This window comes from Aquarana catesbeiana, linkage group LG03 (assembly GCF_042186555.1).
Source record: "Aquarana catesbeiana isolate 2022-GZ linkage group LG03, ASM4218655v1, whole genome shotgun sequence".
NCBI classification, from domain to species: Eukaryota; Metazoa; Chordata; class Amphibia; order Anura; family Ranidae; genus Aquarana; species Aquarana catesbeiana.
Genome location: NC_133326.1, coordinates 240,339,232 through 240,352,790, shown reverse-complemented (window position 1 = coordinate 240,352,790; position 13,559 = coordinate 240,339,232). Strand labels below are relative to the sequence as shown.

The 13,559-nt window shown below is 39.8% G+C and overlaps 1 protein-coding gene across 4 annotated transcripts in view; it reads right to left on the bottom strand.

Moving 5' to 3' along the window:
* IMMP2L (inner mitochondrial membrane peptidase subunit 2) overlaps window positions 1-13,559 on the bottom strand; it is a 1,808,057-nt gene that overhangs the window by 798,251 nt on the left and 996,247 nt on the right. The window lies entirely within an intron of this gene.

The window sequence follows — 13,559 nt, the reverse complement described above, 5'->3', positions numbered from 1 at the left end:
GTTTGAATTGAGAGAGTGTTAACCATTCCGGTTTTAAATTAAGTGAAGTTAAATATGGATCTGGTTGTATTATTTTTTTAAATATTTTAGATGCAATCACGAAGACTTCCTTCCAGAAGGTTTGGATTACTGGGCACGTCCACCATATGTGAAAATATGTGCCTATTTCTGGGCATCCTCGAAAACAAAGAGTTGAGGTATTAGGTGAATATTTTGCCACTCTAGCGGGTACAAGGTACTAGCGAGTTAGGACTTTATAATTTGTCTCCAGTGCTAAGATGTTGGGTGAAGATGACTTAGATGTGAGCCACATGTTAGACCAGTCCGTGTCTTCTAAAGTTCGTCCCAGGTCCTCCTCCCACCTCTGAACGTAAGAGGGTCTATTAAGATTTGTTACTCCATATAATTTATTATTATAAAGTGATGAAATTGTACCTTTAGCAAATGGATCTTTTGTACAGATTGATTCAAAAATGGATAATTGGGATAATGGTGTATCCCCCTTTAGGAATGGTGTATAGAAATTTTTGATTTGGAGATATCTAAATATCTCAGAGTTTGGTAGATCATATTTTTCTCTAAGCGATGGGAATGAAAGGAATGATTTAGATGCTATGAAGTCAATTAGTGTCTGAATGCCTGATGTTGTCCAAGTTTTAAAAGAATTTGGGTAGACCCATGCCGGATAAAAGGCCGGATTTCTGATAAAAGAAAGGAGAGGATTGTGTGGAGATTGTAACTGATAATTGGTTTTTAGTTTATCCCAGAGAGATAAGAAGTGTTTAGTTATGGGATTATGAATTTTAAAGCGGTCTTTAGGATCAAGCCATAATAAATTTGATATTAATAGAGGGTCATTTTCTGAAGCCTCTATAAATACCCATAATGGGATTTCCTGTTTTGCATGGTATTTGGACAGACTGGCCAAATGTGCTGCTCTGTAGTAGTTAGTAAAATTAGGGTATCCCAGGCCTCCTTTATTTTTGGGAAGATGTAGTGTGTGCATAGGTATACGTGGTTTAGAAGAGCCCCATATAAACGAAGTTGCTCTTGTACTATTCTCAAAAAATAGGAAGGAATTGGAATAGGGAGGACCCTGAATAGATAAAGCAATTTGGGTAGAATAGTCATTTTGATTGCATTAATCTTCCCTATCCAGGATAAAGGAAGTTGCGACCATTGTTTTATTAGATTTGTGATCTGTCTTAATACAGGAGGATAATTGGTTGAGAATAAGTCAGAATGAGATGCTGTTAAATGAATTCCAAGATATGGGATTGATTTTTCTGCCCATGTGAATGGGAGGGCAGCCCTAGCCGGGATCAATTCCATGTTTGTGAGTGAAATATTAAGCACTAGGCATTTCTTAGGATTAATCATAAGGCCGGATAGGGCTGCAAATCCATCAAGAGCTGGTATTAAGTTAGGACCAGAGACCTGTGGTGATGATAGAAAAAGTAATATATCGTCTGCAAATATACATAATTTGTGTGTAATACCTCCTACTTCAATGCCAGTTATAGTTTGGTTTGTTCTGATGTATTGGGCCATGGGTTCGAGTATAAGGGCAAATAATAAGGGAGATAATGGGCAACCCTGTCGGGTACCTCTTTCGATATTAAAGGCTTCAGATTTGTATCCAGCATATTTTATATAGGCTTTGGGTTTATTATATAATGCTTTGATCCATGTTAAAAGGGGGGTCCAAAACCCCATTTTTGTAATGAATATTGCATATATTGCCAGGATACTGTGTCAAATGCCCTCTTAATATCGAGAGATAGAAAACATAAAGGGATTTTCAGTTTTTTAGCAATATGTGCCAATAACACTGCCCTGCGTATATTATCGCCTGCCTGTCTATTTGGCATGAAGCCTACTTGATCTCTATGTATTAATTTTCCTATAATGCTATTGAGGCGTTTTGCTATTATTTTTGCTAATAATTTAATATCGAGGTTTAACAGAGAGATAGGCCGATAATTCACACAGGAAGTATCATCAGAAAGGGGTTTTGGGATCATACAAACAATTGCCATTAGTGTTTCTTGCCGAAAAGAATGTTCATCTAGAAGTTTGTTAAAAGTTTCAGTGAGAATGGGAGAGAGTATTTCTGAGAATGTTTTATAGTATAAAGCCGAGTAGCCATCTGGGCCTGGTCTTTTGTTAAGTTTTAGGTCTTTTATGGCGTTAGCAACTTCATCTATAGTTATAGGCTCATCCAAACTGCTTTTTTGATTCTGAGATAACTCAGGTAAGGTTATTTTTGAGAAGAAGGATTCAGCTTCTGTAGGATTAAATTCATTGTTTGTCTTGTATAAAGTTGCGAGATGTGAGTGAAATTTATGGACTATTTTAACTGGATTACAAGTGTAAACATTTTTTGATAATTTCAAACGTATTGGTTTGAAAGATTTGTTAGTTGAATTTAATGCCCGAGCCAAATATGTACCTGGTTTGTTTGTATTCATGTAGAAATTGTGTTTGGAGCGTTTGAGGGATTTATCAACTGACTCAGTGAGAAATAGATCGTATTCCAATCTAGATTTTTCCAGATGAGATTTTGTACTCTGAGATGGATTATCTTGAAATGATATGTAGGCTGCATTAAAATTGAGTTCTAGTTTTTTTGCTAGATTTTTGCGTTCCCGTTTAAATAGTGCCATTTGTCTTTGTATTGTACCACGCAAGACAGGCTTATGAGCTTCCCACAGTGTTATTGGGGAGATGTCTGTTGTATTATTAATTGATATGTATTCCTTTAAAGCTTGTTCAATGGCCATCTGATGTAGTGGGTGTTTGAGCATTATGTCCGGTAAGTACCACGTTGGGTCATGCGATTTTGGTCTGGCTGAGGCTATAGTAGTGTATACTGCATTATGGTCAGACCACGGAATCGGAATTATATCTGATGCAATAATTTCTGGTATCATTCCTATTGTTAGAAAAATATGATCTATTCTGGTGAAGGTTTGATGAGGGTGCGAGAAATAAGTGAATTTCTTTTTCATTGGGTTACTTTCTCTCCACGAATCTACCAGATTGTATTTGGAAAGAAGTTGAGAAAAAGGTAATCTAGAGGTTATTTTGGATGGTGTAAAAGGTGATTTATCTAGAAATGGGAGGAGGACCTGGTTCGAATCCCCACACATTATCACTGTTCCTATTTTGTGTGTATTAATCACTTGTAATATATGTGAGAGGAATGGTGTAGGTTGTTTGTTAGGAGCGTAGTAGGAAATCACCGTGATTGCTGTATCCATTATATAACCCATGAGTATCAGGTATCTACCTTCTGGGTCTTTAATTTCTGATGATAAGGTGAATGGTGTGGATCGGTGAAATGCAATTAGAGTTCCCCTTTGCTTGGTACAGGCAGAAGCCGTGTAAATTTGTTGATAAAAAGGAGAAATATATTTTGGAGTAGAATCTTTGGTGAAGTGTGTTTCTTGGAGGCATACTATGTGAGCCTTCTTGTTATGGAAAGTACGGAAGGCTTTGGTCCTTTTTTGAGGGACATTTATTCCCTGAACATTCAGGGAAAGTATATTCAGTGGTGCCATGGCAATAGATCAAATAGTTTTGACTTACTTTTTGTTATGCAGAGCTGACTGCGCAGATCAACCTGTGTGGACTGAAGAGATGAATAGATAGAAAAGAAACCAGTGAATTCTGGAGTAAAGAGTAAACAAAAAACATATGAGATTAGATGATACATTGTATAAATTATTTTTTGCAAGTAATCACAATTTACCCGTGAAAGAGAATAAATCTCTCTCTCAGGGGAATAAGTGCCTTCGTCACACTCCCACATAATATGGTTGGGAAAATGAGGAGGGCTAATGGGGGTACACGGATCTTCCGCTTACAGGAGAGAGGTGCTATGTCAAAAGACATCAAAATGATGTTTCATTAATTGGAGTGCAGAATATAGTTTTTGTTGAAATTATTTATTCCAGGGTGGTTGTATATGGTTAGTCTTGCCCTAGGCTAAATAATTTAGTTAGAAAAGTACTGTTAATAACTTTGGTATTGATGAAGATTGTTTGAATTATTTTGGGATTTTAACCCTTTTAGAGTAAACAATTACATATTTTATTCATATGTAACTGTTTAGATATGTTAACTCATAAAATTGAGGTTGTATTGCTTCAGATTAGAATAAACAAAAACATAATTCTAGGAACTAGTTAGGTAATAATATATTTGTTTTAAGAAAAGAAAGAAAAAGCTTCCATTACTTCTGGATTATTGAACATATTTGTCCTAAAAAGTAATAAATCTATTGTTATTACCTGATAATATATAACTGAACAAGAATTTCCTTATTTCACTTATATATTCTAAGGCTATATGAATCAGAAGTAATAAGAAATATAACTGGAATGTAACATGATCCCACACAGTGTGTGACTATCAGAATGCAGTTACATTCAGTTATAAATATAGGTTTTTTATAGAGAACCATCTCTTAGTATAATAAATGAAGAGATATCAGGAATTAGGATGTCAGTCCATTGAATCTTCTTGGTCCATGGATGATGTGGCATAACGGCCTCTTTTGTGAGAATGATGATTCCCATTTTGTTCTGAAATTTTCTGGGTGCTGCCTGAAGGTGAAGATGACGCCATTCTTCTGCGTGTGGGAGTGTTGCTGCTTGTGGGTTCTGTCAGATTTAATTTTAAAAGGGTTTGTTGTAGTTCATCTGCTGATCTGCTTCTGTAAATTGTACCTTGGTAGTTAAATCTGACTGAAAAGGGGAAGCCCCATTGATACATAATGTTGTGGCGTTGCAGTTCCATTAGTTGGGGTTTCATGGATCGTCTTTTAGTAATAGTAAGTTGGGATAGGTCAGCAAAAATTTGATAATTGTGTCCTTGAAAATTAAGTTCCTTTTTTTCTCTTGCAGCAATTAGTATTTGTTCTTTCGTTCTGTAATAATGAAATTTTGTGATTATATCACTTGGGGGTCCATCTTTCTTTTTGGCTGTGAGGGCTCTGTGTACTCTGTCCAGTTCTAAACGTTCAATAGGGATATCTGGCTTTAGTTCTTGTAATAGAGCAGTAATAGTAGATTGCAGGTCTGTCACAGTTTCAGGTATTCCCCTTATGCGCAAGTTTGAACGTCTGGCTCTATTTTCGTAATCTTCGAGCTTAGTTTGAAGTATTAAATTCTCTTTTTTTAATTGTTTCAATTCTGTTATATTTTCTTGGGTTGTAATTTCAATTTCATCCATTTTTATTTCTAAGGCTGCGGTGCGGTTTCCCAGCTCTCTTATTTCTTTGGTTAGGCTTTTTGTTATTTGGTCTGAGGTTTGTTTTAAAGCCTTATGAAGCATCTTTTCAAATTGTAATAATATTACTGGGGATACTGAGGAGGCTTGTGGAGAAGTTTGTGAGAGGATTTGTTCTGTATCTGACTCAAATGGAGAGTCTTGCTGTGACATTTTCTGTCTGTGAGAGCGCCCTGATGCTATATCTTGTGAGGTGACTGGAGCTGCTTCAGCTGCAGTGAGTGCCTGTGAGCTCTTTGTGAGGTGATTTTTATTTCTGCCACGGTTTCCTCTTAGTACCATATTTCCTGCCCAAACTTTCACAGTTTGTTCCCTGGGGCAAAAAGGTTCAAATGGATACCTTTTGAGCCTGCAGGCTCCGCTTTGTCCTTCTCTTCTCTCCTCAGCGGTGTGGAGCTCTAACAATGCATGTCTGCTCCGCTAGGCTCCGCCTCCTGCCCCCCTCGTGGGAAATTACCTTTAACCACTTCAGCCCCGGACCATTATGCTGCCTAAGGACCAGAGGTCTTTTTCCAATTTGGCACTGCGTCGTTTAACTGCTAATTGTGCAGTCATGCAATGCTGTACCCAAACGAAATTTGCGTCCTTTTCTTCCCACAAATAGAGCTTTCTTTTGATGGTATTTGATCACCTCTGCGGTTTTTATTTTTTGCGCTATAAACGGAAAAAGACCGAAAATTTTGAAAAAAATGATATTTTCTACTTTTTGTTATTAAAAAAATCCAATAAACTCAATTTTAGTCAAACATTTAGGCCAAAATGTATTCGGCCACATGTCTTTGGTAAAAAAAATGTCAATAAGCGTATATTTATTGGTTTTTGCAAAAGTTATAGCGTCTACAAACTAGGGTACATTTTCTGGAATTTACACAGCTTTTAGTTTATGACTGCCTATGTCATTTCTTGAGGTGCTAAAATGGCAGGGCAGTACAAGACCCCCCCAAATGACCCCATTTTGGAAAGTAGACACCCCAAGGAAATTGCTGAGAGGCATGTTGAACCCATTGAATATTTATTTTTTTTGTCCCAAGTGATTGAATAATGACAAAAAAAAAAATATTTACAAAAAGTTGTCACTAAATGATATATTGCTCACACAGGCCATGGGCCTATGTGGAATTGCACCCCAAAATACATTCAGCTGCTTCTCCTGAGCACGGGGATACCACATGTGTGGGACTTTTTGGGAGCCTAGCCGCGTACGGGGCCCCGAAAACCAATCACCGCCTTCAGGATTTCTAAGGGCGTAAATTTTTGATTTCACTCCTCACTACCTATCACAGTTTTGAAGGCCATAAAATGCCCAGATGGCACAAACCCCACCCAAATGACCCCATTTTGGAAAGTAGACACCCCAAGCTATTTGCTGAGAGGCATGTTGAGTCCATGGAATATTTTATATTTTGACACAAGTTGCGGGAAAGTGACACTTTTTTTTTTTTTTTTTTGCACAAAGTTGTCACTAAATGATATATTGCTCACACAGGCCATGGGCATATGTGGAATTGCACTCCAAAATACATTTATCTGCTTCTCCTGAGTATGGGGATACCACATGTGTGGGACTTTTTGGGAGCCTAGCCGTGTACAGGGCCCCGAAAACCAATCACTGCCTTCAGGATTTCTAAGGGTGTAAATTTTTGATTTCACTCTTCACTGCCTATCACAGTTTCGGAGGCCCTGGAATGCCCAGGTGGCACAAACCCCCCCCAAAAGACCCCATTTTGGAAAGTAGACACCCCAAGCTATTTGCTGAGAGGCATGTTGAGTATTTTGCAGCTCTCATTTGTTTTTGAAAATGAAGAAAGACAAGAAAAAACTTTTTTTTTTCTTTTTTTCAATTTTCAAAACTTTGTGACAAAAAGTGAGGTCTGCAAAATACTCACTATACCTCTCAGCAAATAGCTTGGGGTGTCTACTTTCCAAAATGGGGTCATTTGGGGGGGTTTTGTGCCACCTGGGCATTCCATGGCCTCCGAAACTGTGATAGGCAGTGAAGAGTGAAATCAAAAATTTACGCCCTTAGAAAGCCTGAAGGCGGTGCTTGGTTTTCGGGGTCCCGTACGCGGCTAGGCTCCCAAAAAGTCTCACATATGTGGTATCCCCGTACTCAGGAGAAGCAGCAGAATGTATTTTGGGGTGTAATTTCACATATTCCTATGGCATGTTTGAGCAATATATCATTTAGTGACAACTTTGTGCAAAAAAAAAAAAAAAATTTGTCTCTTTCCCGCAACTTGTGTCACAATATAAAATATTCCATGGACTCGACATGACTCTCAGCAAATAGCTTGGGGTGTCTACTTTCCAAAATGGGGTCATTTGGGGGGGTTTTGAACTGTCCTGGCATTTTATGCACAACATTTAGAAGCTTATGTCACACATCACCCACTCTTCTAACCACTTGAAGACAAAGCCCTTTCTGACACTTTTTGTTTACATGAAAAAATTATTTTTTTTTGCAAGAAAATTACTTTGAACCCCCAAACATTATATATTTTTTAAAGCAAATGCCCTACAGATTAAAATGGTGGGTGTTTCATTTTTTTTTTTCACACAGTATTTGCGCAGCGATTTTTTGGGGGGGCAAAAACACACTTTTTAAAATTTTAATGCACTAAAACACACTATATTGCCCAAATGTTTGATGAAATAAAAAAGATGATCTTAGGCCGAGTACATGGATACCAAACATGACATGCTTTACAATTGCGCACAAAAGTGCAGTGGCAACAAAATAAATACATTTTTAAAAGCCTTTAAAAGCCTTTACAGGTAACTACTTTAGATTTACAGGAGGTCTACTGCTAAAATTACTGCCCTCGATCTGACCTTCGCGGTGATACCTCACATGCATGGTGCAATTGCTGTTTACGTTTGACGACAGACCGCCGCTTGTGTTCGCCTTTGCGCGAGAGCAGGGGGCGACAGGGGTGTTTTTTTTTTTTTTTTCTTTATTATTTTTTTGCTTTTCTATCTTATTTTTAAACTGTTCCTTTCATTTTTTTTTCTTTTAATCATTTTTATTGTTATCTCAGGGAATGTAAATATCCCCTATGATAGCAATAGGTAGTGACAGGTACTCTTTTTTGAAAAAATTGGGGTCTATTAGACCCTATATCTCTCCTCTGCCCCCAAAACATCTGACCACACCAAGATCGGTGTGATAAAATGCTTTCCCAAATTCCCAATGGCGCTGTTTACATCCGGCAAAATCTAAGTCATGAAATGCTCGTAGCTTCCGGTTTCTTAGGCCATAGAGATGTTTGGAGCCACTCTGGTCTCTGATCAGCTCTATGGTCAGCTGGCTAAATCACCGGCTGCATTCTCAGGTTCCCTGTTGAGACAGGAGAGCAAGAGAAAAACACGGAAGACGGTGGGGGGGTCATTTCCTCCCACGGCTTGTAAAAACAGTCTAGAGGCTAATTGGCCACTAGGATTGCTTTTACATGAAAGCCGACCGCTGGCTGAAAAGTATAAAAAATTGCATAACTGAAAAACAAACATGTTAAAACATAATAACAATAAAACATTGCAGAATAGAATACAGTAAAAAAGAGCAGAACAATAGAGAGAGAATAGAGAGAGCGAGAACAATAAAACGACAACTATTTTTTTTTTATTGTATATATTTTTTTTTTTTACACTTTTTTTGTAACTAACTTTTATAACTGTAACCGGTCCCAGGTTCGGGTCTCTCAAAATGCGATGGCATCTTGGGAGACCCTGTGAAAGTGTGCCTAGTCTGTGCAATGCTGTACCCTACGCTAATACTCAACTAGTGAATGGTAGCGTTCAAAACATTCACCAATGCAAAGACCAGGATTGTCAGGACAGGAGGGACAATAATAGCGGGTGTCATGCCTATATTCACGCTTGCTGCAGACACGACATCTTTTTTGGAGGGGTTCGTTGGGTAGGGGTACTCGGGAGGACATAAAGAAAATGCCTCTCATGCAGCCGACTGCATTTGGTTGGGGATGTGAATGGGGGAAGTACGGGCGCTGCAGAAGTGGTGGGTTCCCAATTAGGATTGGCGAATGCAGCAGGAAGGGCACTATGGGCAAGACGGGCCTGTTTGTCTTCTTCTTGGTGGCAGCGGGACACTACTTGTGCTTGCCACCTCACCAGCTTGAACTGCACTTATGGGACTCGCCATGTCACCAAGTGTTACTGCAGTGCTGGTTTGACTATGACTGGGGTGTACTAGGCCGCTGGTGCTTGCCAGTTCACCAAAACGCTACCAAAAAAACCTGTTAGCGATCGCAGGGATCAGGCCTGACTCTGCGAATGCTGCAGTTATGCGTTTAGTGTTTTGTAAGTGACAGTGATTGATCGATACTGCACTTAGGTGGGCTGGGCCGGGCCGGGCGGAGGGGCAAAACGCAGGTGCTAGCAGGTATTTGGGCTGATCCCGCTAACACTGCGTTTTTGGGAACCCTAAACTGCTGGGGACACTAGTATAGATCTGATCGGATCAGATATTGATCTGATCAGATACTATACCACTAAGGGAGGTGTATGGTGCGTGCGTGGGTGTTAGCGGTACTGGCACTAACCTGACGCTGCCTGGGGCTGGTGCTTGCCAGTTCACCAAAATGCTACCAAAAAAACTGTTTGCGACCGCAGGGATCAGGCCTGACTCTGCGAACGCTGCAGTTATGCATTTAGTGTTTTGTAAGTGACAGTGATCGATCGATACTGCACTTGGGTGGGCTGGGCTGGGCGGAGCGGGCAAAACGCAGGTGCTAGCAGGTATCTGGGCTGATCCCACTAACACTGCGTTTTTGGGAACCCTAAACTGCTGGGGACGCTAGTATAGATCTAATCAGATCTTGATGCGTTCAGATACTATACCACTAAGGGAGGCGTATGCTGCGTGCGTGGGTGTTAGCGCTACTGGTGCTAATCTGACGCTGCCTGGGGCGACGTATATCACCGCCGGGTGATCAGGGGGCTAAACCTTTATTCGGTAATAAACGGCGGGTGCCCTGACACTATAAAAAATAAACAAACTAACCAGCGTCACCCGTAACACTTATACGGTGATCAGTGGTGAAGGGATTAACTAGGGGGCAATCAAGGGGTTAAAACATTTATTAGATAGTATATGGGGGTCCCTGTCGCTATAAAATGCTGACGGCGAACCTAAATATTTACGTTCCTAACTAGCGCCACCAGCGACACTAATACAGCGATCAGAAAAATGATCGCTTAGCGACACTGGTGACGGGGGTGATCAAGGGGTTAAAACTTTATTAGGGGGGTTAGGGGGGTACCCTAGACCTAAAGGGGGCTAACACTAACTGCCCTAACACAGTAACTATCACAAACTGACACCATGCAGTAATCAGAAAAAAAAAAAAAAAAAAAAAAAAAACCTGCTTGGTGTCAGTGTGACAGGGAGGGGTGATTGGGGGGTGATCGGGGGGCGATCGGGGGGGATCAGGGGTGTTTTGTATGCCTGGCATGTTCTACTGAGTGTGTGTTTTCACTCACTAGGATGTCTTCTCTCCTCGGCACCGGAACGGAAAATACTGAGCCGAGGAGAGATGACATCATTTCCTTTGCTGCTGTTTAGCATACAGCAGCAAAGGGATGTTCTGATTGGCCGGCGGCGATCGCGAGGGGGGCCACGAACGGATGGCCTCCCCCTCACCTCCGATCGCCGGGGGACAAAAGAGGACCGCCTCGGGCACCGGGGGGGGTCCGATCGGGACCCCCCACCCGCGGGAGGCAGATCACGTACATTAACGTGATTTTGCCTGCGCGTGCCGCCTTGCCGACGTATATGGGCGTGAGGCGGTCCTTAAGTGGTTAATTGCCATTTTAACCTGTGTGTGCCACTTTCTGTGTCTGTACCAAGGCCAAACATTCCAGGGTATGTAAACTTTTTATCAGGGCCATTTGGGTGATTTCTGTTATCATTATGATTTTAAAAGGATCCCAAAAACTATGTGATAATAAATGGCTTCATGTGATTGCTATCCTTAAATAAAAGACTTTTTTTGGCATGATCAGTCATATTTTCAATATTAATGACAAAATCTCACAATTTCTGCCAGGGTATGCAAACTTTTGAGCACAACTGTATACCCTGCAATAAGTTATAAAACCAATATTTCAATAGGGTACATTCAATTAATTTATGTAAACACCAACTGTGCAATAGCTTAAGTCCATTCATGTGCAAAAAATAATAAAGTTGATAAATTCTTCTTTCATGCCTCAAAGACAGCAGCTCCCCCATAATTTAGACCCCCTAAAGGTAAAACAGCGCTTTAGCATCTATCCATGGGCCAACTGTTCCACTCTAAGGATAACAGAAAGTTCCATATTCAGGGTTCCTCTACTCACTTGCATACTGCTGCTGTATCCGGTTCACACACAAGCTATAATGAACCCGACATGCTGCCACAGGCATGCAAGGAGTTTCTGTAAAGTGATGTTCAAAGGACAAGCAGCAATTCACTGGTGTCAGTGATAGTGTCCGCATTAATAACCACCCACACTTATCTGGTGTCAGTGGCAGTAATAACGGCCCCCTTCATTTATGTTCAGTGATTAATTACCTGGACACATACTCTTTCCCTCGTTCCTAAATGATGTTGGGCTGTAACTATATTATTACAGTTGGGCAGAAGATCACTCTGGACTTTAAGCAAAAGGCTAAAAAAGAAGGTTTCAGTTGGACAGCCCTGCCCTAGGGGATTACAGGGGGCTGTTCTACAGTACAGTACTTACACAATAAAAATAACAAAAAAATCAAATAATTGTTTTAATGAATTCCAATCCACTGGTCTATTTTTAAATATGCCTGTGGTCCAGCTTTAACATATACTGAACTACCCCACTAAGAAAGAGATTTAATTAGTTAATTATATTAAATTATTACTGAGCAAAGGTCAGTTAGATAAAGACATGAGCTGCAGCCCTGAGGTAGCTGGCGTTAGCATATTCACTAAATTAAATGTGCTATGTGTTGCACAGATTGCTCTGGAAAGGTGTTATGATGCATAGAAGAAATAAAACATAAGCTGGTTGCTTTTTCTGGAAGAATTTCAGTTCCAATTTTTTGTTAGAAAAAACAGCATTCTAGATTTTTTTTGTAACAAAATATTTTGTATGAACGGCATTTTTAAAGTAGATGTTTGAAACATTTTTCAAGTCTCTTTTTTAATCCAAACAAAACTTTAGAGTACTCAACTTCCTATGTGACAGTCTGAAAGAATGTTATGCTATAAAAACTCTTTTTTTATATTTCTGTAGATTAATCAAAATGACTTGAATAGAAGAAGACATGGATCTACCACAAAGGCAGCTTAAAAACATACAAAATAAATGCTGTGGATGGTTTTATTTTCATCCCACTTAAAGTGGACCTGTATCAAAAAAGCAAAGATTAACTATGTTAAAGGAGGAAACTTTAAAAAAATGTTAACTGTACCTGGCTTATACCCTGAAAATGTACCCTTTGTCCAGAATTTCTCCTGACAAAATAGCAGTGCACTTCCTTGTATGAGAGGGTGCCTAAACACGCCTGTATCTGCAGCTTCATAGTTGTATATCTGCAGTGCGAGATTCTAGGACTGCTGCTTGTGACTACTAATCTCAGGAGAAAAATAAAGTGGAATTTGGTAATGTCATTACTGTACTGAGAGAAATCTGCACTGCATACTCCTCCCCGCTCTTGCTTCATTCATTCATTCTGTAGATCTTTACTTTGTGAACCTCTCCTAATGTTTCTCGGATATTTCCCCGCAAGTTATCAGATCACCAATCATCAGGGACAGTTCTGGACACAAGAAAAAGCAAGACCCTGTTCCTCTTCAAGATGTCTGACCTCAAAAGGAGACACAGTGTGGAATAATGTATAAGATGTTAGTAATGGGTAAAGGATCAGAGGCAGAGTGACCACATGCAATACTGGTGACTAGTCCTTTGCCCCTTGTCTGGCTTTTGTGAGCACATCTTCCAGATTTAATTTCCTTTTCAAGACATAGGCCATTGTTTTGTGAAGTATTTTAGGATACAGAATAAAACTGGGCTTTTATTTATGCACCAGTGATTTTGGTGAGCTTTTTGGACAAGATATTAATAGTGCATGTGTGTCTGACAAGGGGGGAATGATTCACATAAAAACCAATGTTGCAATGATGCCACAGTTCTAAATTCATCAATGGGGCTTGGGGATTGCAATTGTCAGTTACAGTAAACTTATCATGAGAAAAATACAGGGACTACCATTAAAGACCCCCCTCAGA